General features: G+C 40.1%; 1 protein-coding gene and 1 non-coding gene across 4 annotated transcripts in view; one reads left to right on the top strand and one right to left on the bottom strand.

Moving 5' to 3' along the window:
- Positions 1-18,504, top strand: part of Atp8a2 (ATPase phospholipid transporting 8A2) — a 445,427-nt gene that overhangs the window by 49,310 nt on the left and 377,613 nt on the right. The gene's annotated exons all lie outside the window — the stretch shown is intronic.
- On the bottom strand, positions 5,696-5,802 carry LOC150057240 (U6 spliceosomal RNA). Its single transcript, XR_016537197.1, has one exon. It is a non-coding gene; the product is annotated as a U6 spliceosomal RNA (small nuclear RNA).

Here is an 18,504-nt window from a genome sequence, read left to right as displayed (position 1 = left end):
CCTCCACTTCCAGTTTTTTTTTTTTTTTGAGTAACTGGAAATAAAAGTCTCATAGACTTTCCTGTTCTGGTTGGTTTTGAATCATGATCCTCAAATCTTAATCTCCTGAGTTGCTAGGATTATAAGTGTGAGCCATTGGTGTCTAGCCAATCTTTTGTTTTGTTTTAAAAAATTTAATTTTCTTGTAAAAGTGATGTATAGAAGGGTTACAGTTACATAAGTTACATACATACATTTCTTGTTGAAGAGTGTTTCACCCTCCCTCATTTTCTCCCACTTACCCTCTCCCCCTCCCCAATACCCCTTCCTACAAGTTGAAAAGTTCATTTCCAAAATGGTGTCTTGTGAGTATCACTGTTGCATTGGTTCACACTTTGTCCTTTACCTAATCATTTTGTTATTCTCCCCTTCCCCAAATAAAATAAACCCATATACAAGACACAGGGCACCAAAATAAAAAACAGTGACAACAGGGGATAAACCAAAGGGAAAAAGTGAAAGAAAAAATAATTCACTTTGCACAGTACATTAAAAACAAAAACAGGGTTGGGAATGTGGCCTAGTGGTAGAATGCCTGCCTCGCATGCACAAAGCCCTGGGTTCAATTCTTCCATACCACACATATAGAAAAAGCTGGAAGTGGTTCTGTCGTTCAGGTGGTAGAGTGCTAGCTTTGAGAAAGACCAAACATAGTGCTCAGGCCCTGGGTTCAAGCCCAAGGTCTGGCAAAAAAAATCTTGTTTCCATATCTTGAAGTTCATTTTGATTAGCATCATTTTATATGATCATATGTACATAGCTATTGAGCTATTGTGATCCTCTGCTTAGGATTATCCTAGACATACAATAATTATTACAAATGGGGAAAAACACAGAGCCTGTGTTTCTTTGGGTCTGACTTATTTCACTTAATAAGACTTTTTCCAGGTCTTTCCTTCCTTATGAATGGGGAAATGCCATTTTTTTGATGGAAGCATAGAATTCCACTGTGTATATATACCACTTTTTGTTGATCCGTTCATCTACTGAGGGGCACCTGCGTTGGTTCCATATCTTAGCTATAGTAAATAATGCTGATAGCTTTAGTGTGGTTTTGTTTGTGGTCATTTGAGTAATTGCCCAGGAGTGGGATTGCTGGATCATAGGGGAGCTCTATGTTTTGTCTTTTGTGGAACCTCCATACTGCTTTCCAGGGTGGTTGAAACAGTTTATATTCCTACCAACAGTATAATAGCCTTCCTTTTTGGCCACATCCCTCCTGGTATCTGTTATTATTTGTTTTCTTGATAATGGCCATTCTAACTGGGGTGAGGTAGAATCTCAATGTTGTTTTGATTTGCATTTCTTTTATGTTTAGAGGTGTTAAATATTTCTTCATGTGTCTATTGGATATTCTTTTTTTTTTTTTGCCAGTCCTGGGGCTTGAACTGAGGACCTGGGCACTGCCCTTTCTTTATTTCTTTCTTTTTTGGTGGGTCATGGGGCTTGAACTTGGCCTGGACATTGTCCCTGAGCTCTTTAGCTCAAGGCTACCACCCTACCCCTGGGCCTGGGCATTATCCCTGAGCTCTTCAGCTCAAGGCTACCACTATACTCTTGAGCCAAGCCCCATTTCTGGGTTTTCTAGAGCTTAGTTGGTGATAAGAGTCTCAGGTCCTTTTGTTCTGGGGCTGGCTTTGAACCTTGATCCTCAGATATCAGTCTCCTGAGTAGCTAGGATTACAGGCATGAGCCACTGCATCTGGCTCTGTCTCTGAGCTTTCTTAAGGTCAGTGCTCCACCACTTGAGCCACAGCATCAGCTTTTTCTGTGTATGTGGTACCAAAGGAATCGAATCGAACCTAGGGCTTTGTGTATACTAGGCAAGCACTCTACCACTAGGCCACACCTGACCCCCCAATATTCTTATTTCCTCTCCAGAGAAGTCTCTTTTTAATTCTTTAGCCCATTTATATAATAGGGTGGCTGTTTCTTTGAGGATTTCTTATTGGGGGGCTTAATTTTTTTAGCTCTAGGTATATTTTTGATATGAGACCCTGTCTGTTGTATAATTCGTGAAGATCTTCTCCTGATCTCTGGGCTTTCTGTTTATCTTGCTAGCTGTGCTCTTTGCCATGCAGAAGCTCTGCAGTTTAATGCAATCCCATTTATCCAGTCTTTCTTTGATTTGTTGTGTTTCTGAATCTTTATTTAGGAAGTTTTGACCTGTGCTAAGGAGCCCTAGTGTTTTATTTTATTTTATTGTTGGGGTGATGTACAGAGGGGTTACAGTTACACTCATCAGGTAGTGGGTACATTACTTCTTGAATATTGTTACCCCTTCCCATGTTTTTCTCCCACTTTCCTTCCCCTCACCTCATCGCACTTGTTTTGTTGTCCCATATTTTCCCTTTTTCAAATAAACAAATAAACATATATATATAATATACCAGGTATCATATTCAGATACAGTAACAATGAGATAAACCATATGGGGAAAAGAAGAGAAAAGAAATAGCTTCATGTAGTACATTAAGAACTATAATCACAAAGATAAACCTCTTGTTTTCATATCCTAGAGTTCATTTCACTTAGCCTCATCCTATATGGCCAGAGTTTTTGAGCTGTTATGATCCTCTGTTAGGAGAATCCTAGATGTATAAAGAATGATGTTGGAATATTGATGGGTAGTGCACTGAATTTGTGTATAGCCTCTGGCAGTATTGACATTTTCATGATGTTAATTCTTCCAGTCCAGGAGGTTATTCCACTTCCTTAGATCTGCTTTAATTTCCGTGTTGAGTTTTTAGTTTTATCATAGAGGTCCTTTAGTTCCTTAAGTTAATTCCTAAGTATTTTATTTTCTTTAAGGCTATTATAAAAGGAGATGCTTGCCTGATTTCAGCCTTGCTCTTTTTGTTGTTGGCATACAGGAATACCATTGATTTTTTTTTTTTTTTGCCAGTTCTGGGGCTTGAACTTAGGGCCTGGTCCCTGTCCCTGAACCTCTCTGTGTTCAGGATGAGTGCTTTACCACTTGAGCCACAGCATCACTCCTGGCTTTTTCTGTGTATGTGCTACCAAGGAATTAAACCCAGGGCTTCGTGCATGCTAGGCAAGCACTTTGCCACTAGGCCACACTCGCGGTTCCAAACCATTGATTTTTGAGGGTTACTTTCATACCCTGCTACTTTACCAAAGTTTTGTATTTGTTTGAGTAACTTGAGAGTGGAGTCCATAGGGTTCTTTACATACAGAATCATCTGCAAAGAAAGTGAGGTTTTTTTTCGTTGTTGTTGTTGGTCATAGGGCTTGAACTCTGGACCTGGGTGCTATCCCTGAGCTCTTCAGCTCAAGGCTAGCACTCTACTGCTTGAGCCCCAGTGCCACTTCTGAGCCCCAGTGTTATTTTATTTTTTGTGCTGATCTGGGGTTTGAACTCAGGGCCTGAGCACTGTCCCTTAGCTTTCTTCATTTGCTTAGGGCTATCCCTCTACTACTTTAGACAGAAGTCTAAAGACTTGCTTTTTTTTTTTTTTTTTTTTTTTTTTTTTTTTTTTTTTTGCTGGTGATTAATTAGAGATAAGAGTTTCATGGACTTACCTGCCTGGGGTTTCTTTGACCTGCAATTTTCAGATCTCAGCCTCTTCAATAGCTAGGAATACAGATGTGAGCCACCAGCACCCTTCTTCAGTCATTGTTTTTAAAAACAAGGCTAACATATCTCTGATTTGGAACAATGGTTATTGTCAAGTTTGGCAAAGCTATAAAGTATTCCTTTTCCAGATTAATTGTTGATGTTGATGGTATTCTACCCAGCCTCAAGATTTTCTTCCTGTCTGTGCTATTTTTACTTTAGAAGATGATATACTTTGTTGATCTCCAAACCAGACACTATATTTTCTGAAGATGAGTGTCACAACAGATCAGACTCCTTACTTTATAAACATAATTAGTGCCATAAGAAGAGGCTTATGACTTGAAGTGTCATCAGTTTTACATCCCTGGAAAGGCATCCTGTCTGATGAAAATATTAAAGTTGGGAGAAAGGCAACCTGTCTGATGAAAATATTAAAGTTGGGGGACCTTCATCACCATGTATTTCAGTTAGCCATTGAATACCTGAGCTCTCTTTTATTGTATTTTTAGAAGCAGAATACCTTTGTTTTCTTCTTTTTGGGGTCTAAACTTAGGGTCTTGAACTCTTACTGGATTTTTTTGTTTTTGTTTTTGTTTTTGCTTAAGGCTGGTGCTCTACCACTTGAGCCACATCTCCACTTCTAGCCTTTTGCTGGTTGATAGGAAATGATAGTCTCATAGACTCTTTGCCTGGGCTGGCTTTAAACAGAGATCCTTAGACCTCAGCCTCCTGTCTAGCTTGGGAGCACTGGTCCGCCTGGAAGAAATGATTTCTTCCCTTGACTCTCTCCCCCTGCACCCTGGAGATCCCTGACCAGCACCTGTAACCCTGGCAACTGGCATGCCTGGGGGCAGTGGGAGGTCCCCCAGTCTGAGGTATTTCCCCATCCTCTGACATCACATCCACTTCCGCTGTGGCTATACTCCTCCCCTATATAATCTCTCACTTCCCGCCATAAACTCTCTTGTTCGCCTGACTCCATCTTGGGCAGCAGAGTCTCCTCTTTCCTCACACAGTAAACCCTCTTCTTCTAAACTGCATGGAGTTTCCTTTCAGCAGACCTTACATGCTTCACCAACTCCCAACTGTAGTTTTATTCTTGACTTTTCTAAGGAAACAGCAGGTATCTTGGAAGTTAGATTTATCTTGATGTATAAAACCAAAATGACCTTTAGGTATGTGAGTAACCAAGCCCACTTTGAATTTGACCACTATGTCATTCTCATTTTTACAAACAGACCAATGCCTTTGACTTGAGAATTTGAACCAGTACTTCTTTCCAGAATTCTAGAAAGGTTTTATTGTTTTCTGAGAACTTGGGAGCATTTCTGATTCTCAGTGGATTAAGCATTGAAGATCAGTTAATTGGATAGAAAATTAAAATTTAGCTAGAATTATAGTAGATTGAAGAGATATGATAACTAAATAGCAAAAAACAAACAAACAAACAAAAAAAACACCCCTGAATCTGAAACAGAAAAAGACAAAAGTCAGAGGGTAGAAAAACCTGGTAAACCTTGAATAGAATCTGGAGTTGGCTGTGTTGGATGAGTATTGTGATTACTGGTGTGATTTCCTTCCTGTCTACTGTGTACTGTGGTGGAAAACATCAACATTATGGCAAAACTGAACAAAAGACAGAAGGCAACTCATAATGGTTTTGCAACTGTCCTCTATGTGGCCAGAGATGTTGAACATTTCTTTGTGTGTCTATTGGCTATTTTTATTTTCTCTCTAGAGACGTCTGTTTTTAATTCTTTTTTTTTGTTTAATAAACATATTTTATTTAAATAAATCCTCCAGTAGGAAATGGAGCATTCATTGCTTTTAACTTAGAAGGCTGTGTAAATATCTGCCCAACATTCCATTATTAGAAACATAAGTATTTCCACATCAGGGTTCCAAGAATATTTAAAAGTCTCAGAATTGTGGGTCTCCTTTGGCTTGATTCTCTCTTGATTCCACCCAGGCTTTATTAATGGTGTGCTTCATATCATCATCTCCATCTTCATAAATTTTCTTTAGAACATTCATTAATTCCTCACTAGGATCTGCTTCAGTGTCATATAAAGGCTTAAAAATATAGAATGCTTCACGAATTTGCATCTCATCTTTGAGCAGGGGACATACTAATCTCCTCTGTATTGTTCCAATTTTAGTATATGTGCTGCCGAAGTGAGCATTGTTTTTTATTCCTTAGCTCACTTATTAATGTGGTTCTTGTTTCTTTTACGATTTGTTTTGGGGGGATTTAATTTTTTTGAGCTCTAAGTGTGTCTGTCTGTCTGTCTGTCTATCTATCTATCTATCTATCTATCTATCTATCTATCTATCTATTTTTAACCAGTCCTCGGCCTTGAACTCAGGGCCTGAGCCCTGTTCTTGGGCTTTCTCAAGGCTAGGGCTCTACCACTTGATCCACAGAACCACTTCCAGCTTTTTTCTATGTATGTGGTACCATGGAATCAAATCTGGCTCTTTGTGTATCCTAGGTGAGCACTCTACCACTAGGCTAAACTCCTGGTCCTCTAGGTATATTTTTGATATGAGGCCCTTGTCTATTGTATAGCTAGTGAAGATCTTGTTTTCCAATTTATTTATCTATTTATCTTGCTAGCTCTCCCTTAAAAAGAAAAATTCAAATTAAAAAGGGAGTATCTTTTTTTTTTGGCCAGTCCTAGAGCTTGAACTCAGGGCCTGAGCACTGTCCTTGAGCTTTCTCAAAGCTAGTGCTCTACCACTTGAGCCACAGCACCATTTCTGGATTTTTATGTGTATGTGGTATCAAGGAATTAAATCCAGGGCTTTGGGCTTGCTAGGCAAGTTCTCTACCACCAGGCCAAATTCCCAGCTAAACAGGAATAGGAAATGAAAGCTAAGCTCACCATTCTCTGTTGGACACTTTGGCAAATGTTTGAATCTGTTATTGAAAACAGATATGCCTTCTAGCTAGACTCTAATAGTTTATGCCTCTAATCTTATCTACTTAGGAGAGTGAGATCTGAGGATCATGTGTTCAAAGGCAACCTGATCAGAAAAGTCTGTGAGACTGTGATTTTCAGTTCACCATCAAAAACCAGAAATGGAGGTTTGATTCCAATGGTAGAATGCCACCTGGAGGTTTGATTCCAGTCAAGCCCCAGTACTAGAAAGAGAGAGAGAGAGGGAGGGAGGTAGGGAGGGAGGGAGAGAGAGAGAGAGACAGACAGAGAGAGACACAGGCAGAGAGAGATACACAGAGAGAATGGAGGGGATTCAAAGGAGGGGATTCAAAGGATGGTGAGGTAGTCAGAGAAGAAAAGGGTCAATATTGTCCCACAGTGGTTGTGCTAAGTCTATGAGACCATAGTCAAAGAACATTTCCTAAGGCCCCAGCAACACTCAGCATTTGTTTACATGATATCTGGACTAGAATAGAATAGTTAGTAGCACCTGGGCTGCCGAAAATCCTGTTTTTTCCAATATTCAGACCTTGGGCTTTAGAACAGAAAGCACCCTCAAAGGGTTTGCTCTTTTACTTATGATCGAGTCACTCAACAGACAGCAGACACTCTCAGAAATGTGACTGGGCAGCCCTTTCCAGAGGGACAGTGCTTAGAGAGAACAAAAGGGGATGTTTGATCATTGTTGGGATGCAGGGATGTTTTACAAAGAAATTTCCAGAAGTCTATGAGGTTGGGGTTGATCAGTTAAATGCGGACCCAATTCATTGCTTATCAATGAAAGCCACCTCTTTATAACTTAAATCAGAGCATTTTAGCTACTCTTGCTGCTTTATATGAAATGCAATTTAAAAAATGATTTAGGATTGAGATTGGGAAGTTGGCAGCTATGGTGGACTATTCTCTGTTTTCAATATTTTTTACATTTACTATGGCCTGACAGGCTCTAGGAGAATTGGTTGTTCAGGCCTGCACAGAAAAGATATCAGCTAGAGAGGATCTACTGCATTTTCTTTTGGAAGGTCTGATAATTATGGTCTCTGAAATAAACAGACAATAGATTCATAGGGAGAAAACCATAACAAATTTATTTGTATATAGAAACATGGGAGCCATACACAACATGCAAAAATGAAAGGGGGGGCACCAGGAGTTTGGCCTAGTGGTTAAAGTGCTTGCCTAGCATGCGTGAAGACCAGGTTCAATTCCTTGGTACCACATACATAGGAAAAAGTCAGAAGTGGTGCTGTGGCTCAAATAGTAGAGCTCTAGCCTTGAGAAAACTCAAGGACAGTGCTCAGGCCCTGAGCCCAAGCCTAGGACTGGAAACAAAAGCAATCAATCAATCAAGCAAGCAAGCAATCAATCAAGCAAGAAAGGAGGAGGCTGAGGCTGTTGAGCTTTAGTTGCAGCTAAACAAAGGCTAGTGACTTTGGGCTTCAGGGATAAGGAAGGTGGTGCTGACTATGGAAAGTTTAGCAAAGGAGATTCACAAACTGGAATGGGGTTGTCTTGTAATGCAGATGGGGGTCTCCTAGGTATTAGGCACCAGTAACATTTATCTTGAGTCAGGTGTCAGACACCTACAAGTTGCTTCCTGTAAAAAGATCTTCTGCAGAAAAAGGAGTATTAGGTAGAAGAGCCAGCTACATCTAGGAGTTCTTTATTTCAATAGTATCAAATTTATTTTAGCAAAGGTCAGTTTCTCAGAGTCAGTCTCATCTTCAGTTTCTTAGAATAGCCATCTTGAAATATGTCAAAGAAATATATTTTGGGAGAGGTCCCACACTGTCATGTAAGTACTCTGTTAAGACCAGTGATCTCTAGACTTTATGGATGACATGTCGCCAGGAAATTTTTCACCACTAATTTGTGTGTGTGTGTGTGTGTGTGTGTGTGTGTGTGTGTGTGTGTGCGTATGTGTGTGTATACAGGAGTTGAGGCTTGAACTCAGGGCCCTGTACGTTTGTGCTCAAGGCTAATGCTCTATCACTTCAGCTGTAGCTCTACTTCCAGCTTTTTGGTGATTATTTGGGAAAAAGTTTCATAGACTTTTCTTCTGGGCTGGTTTTAAACCCTAATCTTCAGATTTTAGCTAGGATTATAGATGTGAGCCACTGGTGCAGGGTTTTGCTGTACATTTAAGAAACCCACTAAGCTTCTGTCGTGGCTCAGGGAGAGCTGTGAGGATGTGGTGTTGCAGAAGTGTCCTTGGGTTTAACTAAAGTGGAGTTGTAAATAGATGGAGGCATAGACATAGATGATTTCCAGGATTTCAGTTTTAGTGACAGGGAAGTTCGTGACACTGTTCTTACTCTCACTTTTGTGTGTGTGTGCTGGTCCTGGGGTTTGAATTCAGAGGCTGGGCACTGTCCTTGAGCTTCTTTTGCTCAAGGCTAGCAACTCTATCACTTGAGCCACAACACCACTTCCAGTCTTTTCTGTTTATGTGGTACTGAGGAACTCAACCCAGGGCTTCCTGATGCTGGGCAGGTGCGCTACCACTGAGCCGCATTCCCAGCCCGTCATGTTTTGTTTTATTTGGAACTATTTTGAATAGTGACTTGGGGCAGAGTGATATTGATTCATCGCAGGAGAACCCCCCCCCCCACCTCCGTAGTAGACCAATTCAAGGAGATCAGGGTACATGGGTGTCCTCCATCAGTGTGTTATGGGACATTATGTCTGTCTTTTGTCCTTTTTCACATGTCACTAACTCTACTCAAGAGACACCTGAATTTCTTTCCACAGTTAGAGATATTTAATGTCAAAGCACACCACTTAATGAACAAGAATTAGAATGTCACACCTTATAATGTAGGAACCCAAGGGTCATAATCAAGAGTGTTGTGTAATGGTGACAATATTGTCTGCTCATCGGTATTAGTTATTATTACTATTTATTTTTGACATTTATGTTGCTTAGTTTAATCTTTTTTTATTGTAATTCATAGAAGGCTTATAGTTATATTTGCCAGGTAGAAGGTGCATTACTTCACACACATTGATACCCCTTCTATTGTTTTTGTCCCCATTTCCCTCCTCCACCCCCGCCCCTCATCTTATTTTTCCCCCCTTCCCTTTCCAATTTCAAATAAACAAATAATTGCATATATAATATATATAAGGTAACAAGGTAAGATACTGTAACAATATGAGAATAACCAAGGGACAACAAAAGAGATGAAAAATAACAGTACATTAAGAACAATAGTCACACATTATATAGCTCTTGTTTCCATATTCTGGGGGGGGTCCTTTCATTTAGCCTCATCATATATGGCCTTATGTATCTAGGCTTTGAGCTATTGTAATCCTCTGCTAGGAGAGTGCAAGGTTTGTACTAATTATTACAAATGAAGGAAACCATTGAGCCTATGTTTCTTTGGGTCTGGCTTACTTCATTTAATATGATTTTTTTCCAAGTCTTTCCATTTCTTTACAAATGGGGCAATGTTGTTCTTTCCGATGGCAGCATAGAATTCCATTGTGTATAAATACCACATCTTGTTGATCCAGTCATCTACTGAGGGGCATCTTGGTTGGTTCCATATCTTTGCTATGGTGAATAGTGCTGCGATGAACATTGTTGTGCTAGTGGGTTTAGTATGTCTTTGTTTCTGGATGATTGGGTAAGTGCCAAGTCTAATCTTTGATTAGATGAGATTTTAATGATTAATAAGCCAAACAATTAAATCATAAAGTGGGTGAAACAAAGTAGATTTGAGTATCACTCTGTTAAGAGCATTTAGATTGGGCTGGGCGTTTGGCCTAGTGGTAGAGTGCTTGCCTAGCAGGCACGAAGAAGAGCAAGAAGGGGAGCTCAAGTGATAGAGCACCAAGTGAGAACATGAGAGCACAAAGACCTGAATGCAAGACCCAGTACTGGCACTGGCACTAGCATGCACATTCATACACACAATAAACACACACACACACACACACACACACACACACACTTATTTGAAAAAGAAATTCAGATTAAATATTGTTCACAGTTCTGAGTCCCTAAGAATATTTAAACCAGACTCCTCTGAAGAACTAATTTTTCAGGTTAGCAAAATGAATACCAAGAAGCTGAAACATGTTGTGGGGGAGGGGAGGGGAAAGTGAACAGCGAAAGAGTGAGTGAAGACAGTCCTCATAGTGAATGTGCATATGTTAAACTGAAACTAGGTAAATTGAGGGGATAGGTGGGGCTGGGAGATGGGGGAGAATGAGAAAGATGACATTGATTAAGATGCATTGTACCTCAGAGTTAGCTGATGCCACCTTCACTCTCCACTAGGTCCTCACTCTCGGAATAGTTATGTGTGTATATTGTTCTCTTGAAACTTAATTTACTGTGACTACCTAGTGTATTTGTGAACTGCCAGTACTCAATGCTTGGCTTTATGGAATAATTCAATAAAATGTTTTTTTTTAATTAAAAAAAAAAGAATAGTCAAACCAGAGTCCAAATTGAAAAAGAACATAAAAACAAACAAACGACAAAAAAACCCTCTGACATCCCACATACGGAAAGAAGGGGAAAAAGGAAGGAAATGGCGCAGTGACACATGTCTGTCATCTCTGCTATTTGGGAAGCTGGGGCTGTCTCTCAGTGGTAGAAGTTCTGAGTTCAATCCCTGATACCAGAGAGAAATGGAGATAAACCAACTTGATAAATCCAAGAAAACTCTGCTTATCCATTTAGACCAAGCTTAAGGTTTTAGTCATTCTATGGTAGAGAATTTTAGGTATTTGGTTGAGGGAGGAGGTATCAATAAGAGCTTAATTTCTTGATTTAACAATAACTTATACATACAACCCTAATGCCTAAATCTATCTCATTGCTTCTTTAGCCTTCATATTTATTCCCTAGGCAATCTACATACCTTTTTTTTTTGCCACTCCTGAGCTTGAGATCAGGGCCTGAGCACTGTCGTTGCAATTTCTCAAGGCTAGAACTCTACTACTTGAACCATAGCACCGCTTCTGGCTTTTTTTCTATGTATGTGGTACCTAGGAATCAAACCTGGTCCTTTGTGCATGCTAGGCAAGCACTTTACCACTAGGCCAAAGTCCCTGCCCTCAATTTATATTTTTGTGTACTGCTACTGGGGTTTGAACTCAGGGCCTCCTGCTCTCACTTGGCTTTTCTACTCAAGGCTGATGTTTTACTATAGTTCTACTTCTATTATTACTATTATTATTATTAGGTTGTAGGGCTTAAACTCAGGGCCTGGGTGCTGTCCTTGAGCTCTTTTGCTCAAGGATAGTACTTTAGCACTTGGAGCTACAGCTGTTACTTCTGGTTTTCTGGTGATTAATTGAAGATAAGAATCTCATAGACTTTTCTGCCCAGGCTGGCTTTGAACTTTAATCCTCAGATTTAAGCCTTGTAAGTAGCTAGGATTACAAAAGTGAGTCAACAGCACCTAGTATCACAATTATTTTCTATATGGAGGATTTGACATGACTTGGCTCTATTTTTAAGCCAAAATATTGACCATATTGTCATATTAGGAAACATAATATAACACAACATAATGTAAGATACTGATACCTTTGCCCATCTTCTCTGATCATGTGTAAATGTATACATAGAAGTACACATATTCTCAGTGCTTATGTTGCATATGGCTTTAACACAAGCCTTGGTCTCTGTAGGAACATTGGAATTCATCTCATAAAAGCATTTTAGAGCATCTATGGTAAGCAGGGGCTACTGGTTCTTCTTTTACATTAATGCTTCCTGTCATTCCTAGATATTGGTTCTAAGTGTGGACTAGTCATGAAAAGCCTTTTCTCCTAGGTCCTCAGGAGGCTGAGATCTAAGGATCTGGATTTGAAGCCAGCAAAAGTAGGAAAGTCCACGAGACTCTGGTGGTTTGTGCCTATAATCCTAATGATTCAATTAACCACCAAAAAGCTGAAGCTGTGGCTCAAGTGTAGTGTGCTAGCCTTGAGCAGAAAAAAAAAAAGAGGAACAGAGCCCAGGCCCTGAGTTCAAGCCACAGTACTGGGGGAGAAACATATCAATATCAAATTGTAAAAAAGAAAATAGCTTTTTGTCCCAGGGTTATGTTCTCTGTAAAATGATCCAATATGACCTTGTGGGATCTTTGCGCTGTACTGTGAGTGTGGATGTGTGGATATGTGCTTTTGCCGTTTGTTGTTTCTTCATGTTTACATCCACCAGACTGCATGCATATCCCTTTTCCTGTCTCAAGCACACAAAACTCACCTGGTTGGTGAGTCTGTGATAAGGAATTTTATTTTTAACTTTATACTACATTAGAATAATCTAGGTGCGTCTTGTCTGGAGGAGAGTCTTGCTTTTTTTTTTGACACCCTCACTTCTGTGACTTCATTGAGAGTGGTCCCCATCTCTTATTATTTCTATCCATGTGGTATATATTTCATAGACTTAGTTTCAAGATTAAATAGATTAATAATATGTGTAAAGCCTTTTAGGCAGGGTTGGCTGAGTGCCTTGTAGATTTCAATATTGTCATTGTTTACATTTTAGATTGTATGTTTGAGAAATACTTTCCCACCTTCTTGGTACATACCACTTGCATTAAAAAATAGACTTTGCATTATGTCATGTAGAGATTAAGAGGAAACTGGGTGTGGTAGTGTACACTGGTAATAGCAGATATGAGAGGTAGAGGTAGAAGGATTGCCAGGTAGAGGCCAGTTGGGGCAAAGGTATGAGACCTTATCTCACAAACAAAATAAAACAAAAGGACTGGGAATGTGGCTCATGAAGGGTGTGAAACTCTGGGTTCAATCCCCAGTACTGTAAAAAAATAAAAAATAGCACAAAACCTAGGTACATAAGGTCATATAGGATGAGACCAAATGAAAGAATCTCTAGGATATGGAAACAAGAGCTTTATCTTGTGTGATTGTTGTTCTTAATGCACTATGTTATTTCTCTTCTCTTTTATTGCCCTTTGGTTAATCTCATATTGTTACTGTATCTGACTTTGTTACCTGGAATATTATATATATGTTTATTTGATTATTTGAAATAGGAAAGGGAAGGGGGACAAACAAGATGATTAAGAGGGGGTGGAGGGAGAGAAATGGTGACAAAAACATGAGAAGGGATATCAACGTGTGAGAAGTAATGTAACTGTAACCCCTCTATATGTTACCCTGGCAATAAAAAATAAAATAAAAAATAAAAAATAATGTGAGAGTTAACTAGTAGGAGAATTGTATCAAGGAGCAAACTAGAATCACCATTACATCACCACCACCACCACCACCACCACCACCATCATCATCATCATCATCATCATCATCATCATCATCATCATCGTCACCATCATCGTCACCACTGGGGCTTCAACTCAGAGCCCCCTATTCTGCTCTGTTCCTACCCTAGTTCTTCATCACAACTGGCTTTTGCCACTTGAGCCACACCTCCACTTTCCCCTTTATATCGGCTAATTGGAGATAAGATTCACTTTCAGTTTGTCTGCTTGAACTGGCTTTGAACGGTGATTCTTAGATCTCAGCCTCCTGAATAGCTCAGATTATAGGGGTGAGCTACCCACACCTAGCTAACATTTTATTTTGGCAATAATCTTATTTTGAAGATTATTTCTAGTATTTGCCTGAGGTTACCAGGGATAACTTTAAATTATTAAGTATGTGATAGAAAATCTTGCAGGGAAAATTTTTTTGTTGTTGTTATTCAAGGAGAGCCAGGTACTGGCGGCTTATACCTGTAATCCTGGCTACTCAAGAGACTGAGATCTCAAGATCACAGTTCAAAACCAGCCTAGATAAGAAATTCTGTGAGACTCTTACCTAATTAAACAGAAAAAAAAAAAACCTGAAAGTGGAACTATGGTCCAAGTGGTAGGGTGCTAGCTCTAGGTTAGGGATAGGTCCCTAGTTCAAACCCTAAACCGCCCCCTGCCCCAACACACACACAAATTGCAAGGATAGAGACTAATATAGGGCTGGAGGCAGCTCAGTAGTAGAGCATATACCTAGCATGTAAGAGACCATGATCATTATCCCCAGTACTGCAACAATGCATGAATGAGTGAATGAATGAATGAATGAATGAGGATATAAAACATGATATAAGTATTGGATCAGCTGGTATTGTTATTATCTCTGGAGATTTTTTTTCTTATCCCACTTCTCCACTCTTTGATGCCAGAGACAACTGTTTCAAGTGCCACAGCATTTCCAAGACTTTCCAAAGGTGGTGTGTCTTGGACTCTCCCCCTCTGAACAATGAAGTCTGCCTCAGTTTACACCCTCCCTGGCACAGACCACAGTTCTCAGCCAATTTAGAGTAAATGTTTTGTGGAAAGACTTTGCTTGTACAGGCAAAGGTCAGAAATGTGCAGAAATTAGGAATTTGATTTAGCTTATTCTATGATTTTTTTAATTGCTCATTGAACACAGTAGAGGCCATCTGTAGGACTCAGAAATCGATGTGTTGGGTGGTTTTGATGTTAGGCTTTTTATGTACAAACTACTGAAACAGGAATGCCCCGTCCATTGCTTTTAATGCCATTTTTTCACCCTGAATGGATCGATATCTGCCCTCAAATGCAGGTTCATTGGGGATTTAATGCAGTAGTTGGCAACCCAGAGCCGTTTATATCAGTTGAGGTTTAAAATTTGTTCATTCAACAAATTTATTTTTAGTACCTGGTATGTACCTACCACTGATGGATGTTAGCAAGCAGAGGTGGAGAGCCAGACCTGGCTGAATCTGGACGCTTCTGACCTTCTTGTTATCTTTTAGCTTTGGGGGTTGATTGATGGAGGAGAATGGTGTAGACGGCATTCTTGTGGGATCCTCCATTTTCAGGGCTAAGCTCTTTATGCTCATTTCAGCCATTCTGTTCTTTGGCATCCACGCATCCACGCATCCACGCACATATTCATAAAGATATAAGTTGCCAAGGGCAGGATACAAGATACCAAAGGCAAGGCAGCATGCAAGAAGAGACATCAACCTAGGTCCAGACCAGAAGTCGCAAGCCTGCTCACAGTGGGATTACTTGGGAAATAGAGGAAGCAAGAGGTTCAGACATCAGTTCTGTTAGTGTTGACTTGTAAAGAAGGGACACCCAGGTAGGCATATTCAGAGAAGTTGGCAGAGTCATGTAATGCACAACAGGGTAATGAGATGTATCAGTTAGTGAAGTATGTGCACACGCGTGCGTGTGTGTGTGTGTGTGTGTGTGTGTGTGTGTGTGGTGATGTTGGTGTTAACATACCTACTCTGTTGTCAGTTATAAAATAGTATAACTTGAACAATTATGTTCATCTATTGATTGTATCCTTCTTTTTTTTTGCCAGTTCTGCGCTTGAGCTCAGGGCCTGAGCACTGTCCTTGGACTTTCTCAAGGCTAGAGCTCTACCACTTGAGCCTCAGCATCACTTCTGGCTTTTTTCTATGTATGTGGTACCAAGGAATCGAACCCGGGTTTTTGTGTATGCTAGGCAAGCACTCTACCACTAGGCCAAACTCCTGGCCCCTGTATCCTTTCTTGTGCCTTAATCTTTCATCTTTCCTTTTGTTCATTATGGCCCTAAGGGCCGTGAGATTTGATTGTGACTCTGGTCTGTAATCCTAGCTACTCAGGAAGCTGAGATCTGAGGATCACTATTTGAAGCCAGTCTGGGTAAGGGAAGTATCTTCAATAAGCCATCAAAAAAGTGTAGTTGTAGTTCAAGCAGTACAATACCAGCTTTGATTAAAAAAAGAGAAAGACAACTTTCAGGCTCTGGGTTCAAGTCCTAGTACTGACATACACACAGACACACACACAGAGGCTGCAGCACACATATGTACTATACATATGTACCATATCACTAAGGCTATGCAATCTAGGTTGTATATATGTGGATTCTTGATGATATTAATACAATGCAAACTTGCTTAAAGATATATCTAATTCCTGTTAAGCAACAAATGAATATGTACACAGACAGGGCTAGTGGATTTGAGGATAATTTTATGGACATACTTGTGCCATCTGAGCCATGAGTGGAAAAGATGGTTCAATGTATAAAGACTAGGGGAAGAGCCTCAGAAATTAGCCCTACTTAAGTATAGAAAAGTATCCAGGAAAGGAGGGATGTTAGAAGTGACAGATGTCCTAAAAGGAGGAAAGTGTAAGTATTAGCAGAGGTAGACAGATTTTTTTTGATGGGTCATGGGGCTTGAACTCTGGGTCTTCAACCCAAGGCTACATCCCTACCCCTGGAGCCACAGTGCTACTTTGCATTTTCTAGTGGTTCTGTGGCTCCAGGGGTAGTCTTACGTTCTTTAGTGCCCAGGCTGGCATTGAACCACAATCTTCAGATCTCAGCCTCTTAAGTAGCTAGGATTACAGGCGTGAGCCATTGAGCCCAGAATTTCTTATCCTTGGCAGGTAGGACACAGAGAGGTCTCAGTTAGAAGGAGTGTTAAAAACACATGACCTGCCAGTGTCAGGAAATGAGTAAACACACCCAAGATACAGGAGATTTCATCAAAGCATTTTGCCTCTACACAGAAGAGTTCTCTGCCTCTTTCCCCAGAGCTGGTAGGCACTGCTGTTTTTCTTTTCTTTTCTTTTTTTAATCACAACCCAAAGGATAGTGTTGTTCCTTCTTATTGCTAAGGCTCACATTCTAGTCACAATTGGTTAGTAAGGCTATGGGGTAATAGGAGCAAGTTAGAAACACTTCAATCATCTGTAAAAAGCTTCCACTTAAGAGGGGTCTATTTCCTCACAGCTACTGGGAACACGGTAGCTGATGCTTAGAGTTGGTAAACTCAGTGGAAAGTTTCCACTCAAGGGGAGAAACCTATTCTTTAATTCCATTGACAAAGATTCATACCCCATGACATGACAAGCTGGTCCCCAACAACACAGATGAGTTCCAGTTTGAAGTCAAGAAGCAAATCAGTCCAGGAAATAGAAGTAGAATGGTGATTTGTTATAGAATGGAGACAGTTTAGTTTGACAGAATAGAAAATTTTTTCTCACGGGAAGTGTGAGACACATGTGAGTTGGAAGGTGAATGTTGGTGAGTAGAACTGCCCTCTTGAATGAGGTTGGCAGGGAAGGGAGATGAAAGAATTCTGGTGGTTGATTTGGAAGGGACTTTCTTTTAGAAGCATGTTGTGAAAAGAGTCCCCAGTGATGTTTCTAAGCAGAAGAGAGATGGACAGGTGGTGAAAGACGCTGGGTGCAGGGTAACAGGAAATGTGGGGGTGCACTTTCTAGACTTGTGCATCAAGGAGAGAGACTTTTATTTTTGCCAGGCCTGGAGTTTGAACTCAGGGCCTGAGCACTGTCCTTGGGCTTTTTCAAGGCTAGAGCTCTACCACTTGAGCCAGGAATCGAACCTGGGTATTAGTGCATGCTAGGCACTCCCAGCCCAGAGACTTCTTTCTAAGACAGAATGGAAAGAATATAGGGTAATAGGCAGTCTGTATGTTACTAGTATGGCATAGATCAAGTCCAGCTCAAAGCTTCAATGTACCCCACGAAAGAGGAGGGATGGAGATCTCAGATAAGGGTAGGGAGAATGGTGAGAGTGGAGACTGAGGAATTAGAATAGTTAGTGCAGAACTAGGGAAAAGGATTGTACAAATGCCTATGACAGAAAACCTGACTGCCATGGGAGGAAAAAAAAAAACAAAAACCAAAACACCGTTTAATACATCTGGATTAATAGACGAGACTAAGTATTTTTGCTTCGAATAAAAGATTTTAGTGCTTTTTTTTAATACGATGGTAATTAAAAGGAAATAAATACAAACAAAAAATCAGTCTCAATCTGCTATATTGACTTCAAACATTATTTGCTTATTTTATTATCTTTAAGTAATGTACAAAGAGGCATGTAAATTTATGAGTACAATGATGTATTTACTTTTTTTGTGTGTGCTGGCCTTGGGGATTGAACTCAGGGCCTGCG

The sequence above is a fragment of the Megascapheus bottae genome, chromosome 11 (assembly GCF_031878675.1).
Source record: "Megascapheus bottae isolate mThoBot1 chromosome 11, mThoBot2.hap1, whole genome shotgun sequence".
Taxonomy (NCBI): Eukaryota; Metazoa; Chordata; class Mammalia; order Rodentia; family Geomyidae; genus Megascapheus; species Megascapheus bottae.
The sequence above is the reverse complement of the archived record's forward strand: the minus strand, read 5'-3'. Positions and strand labels throughout refer to the sequence as shown.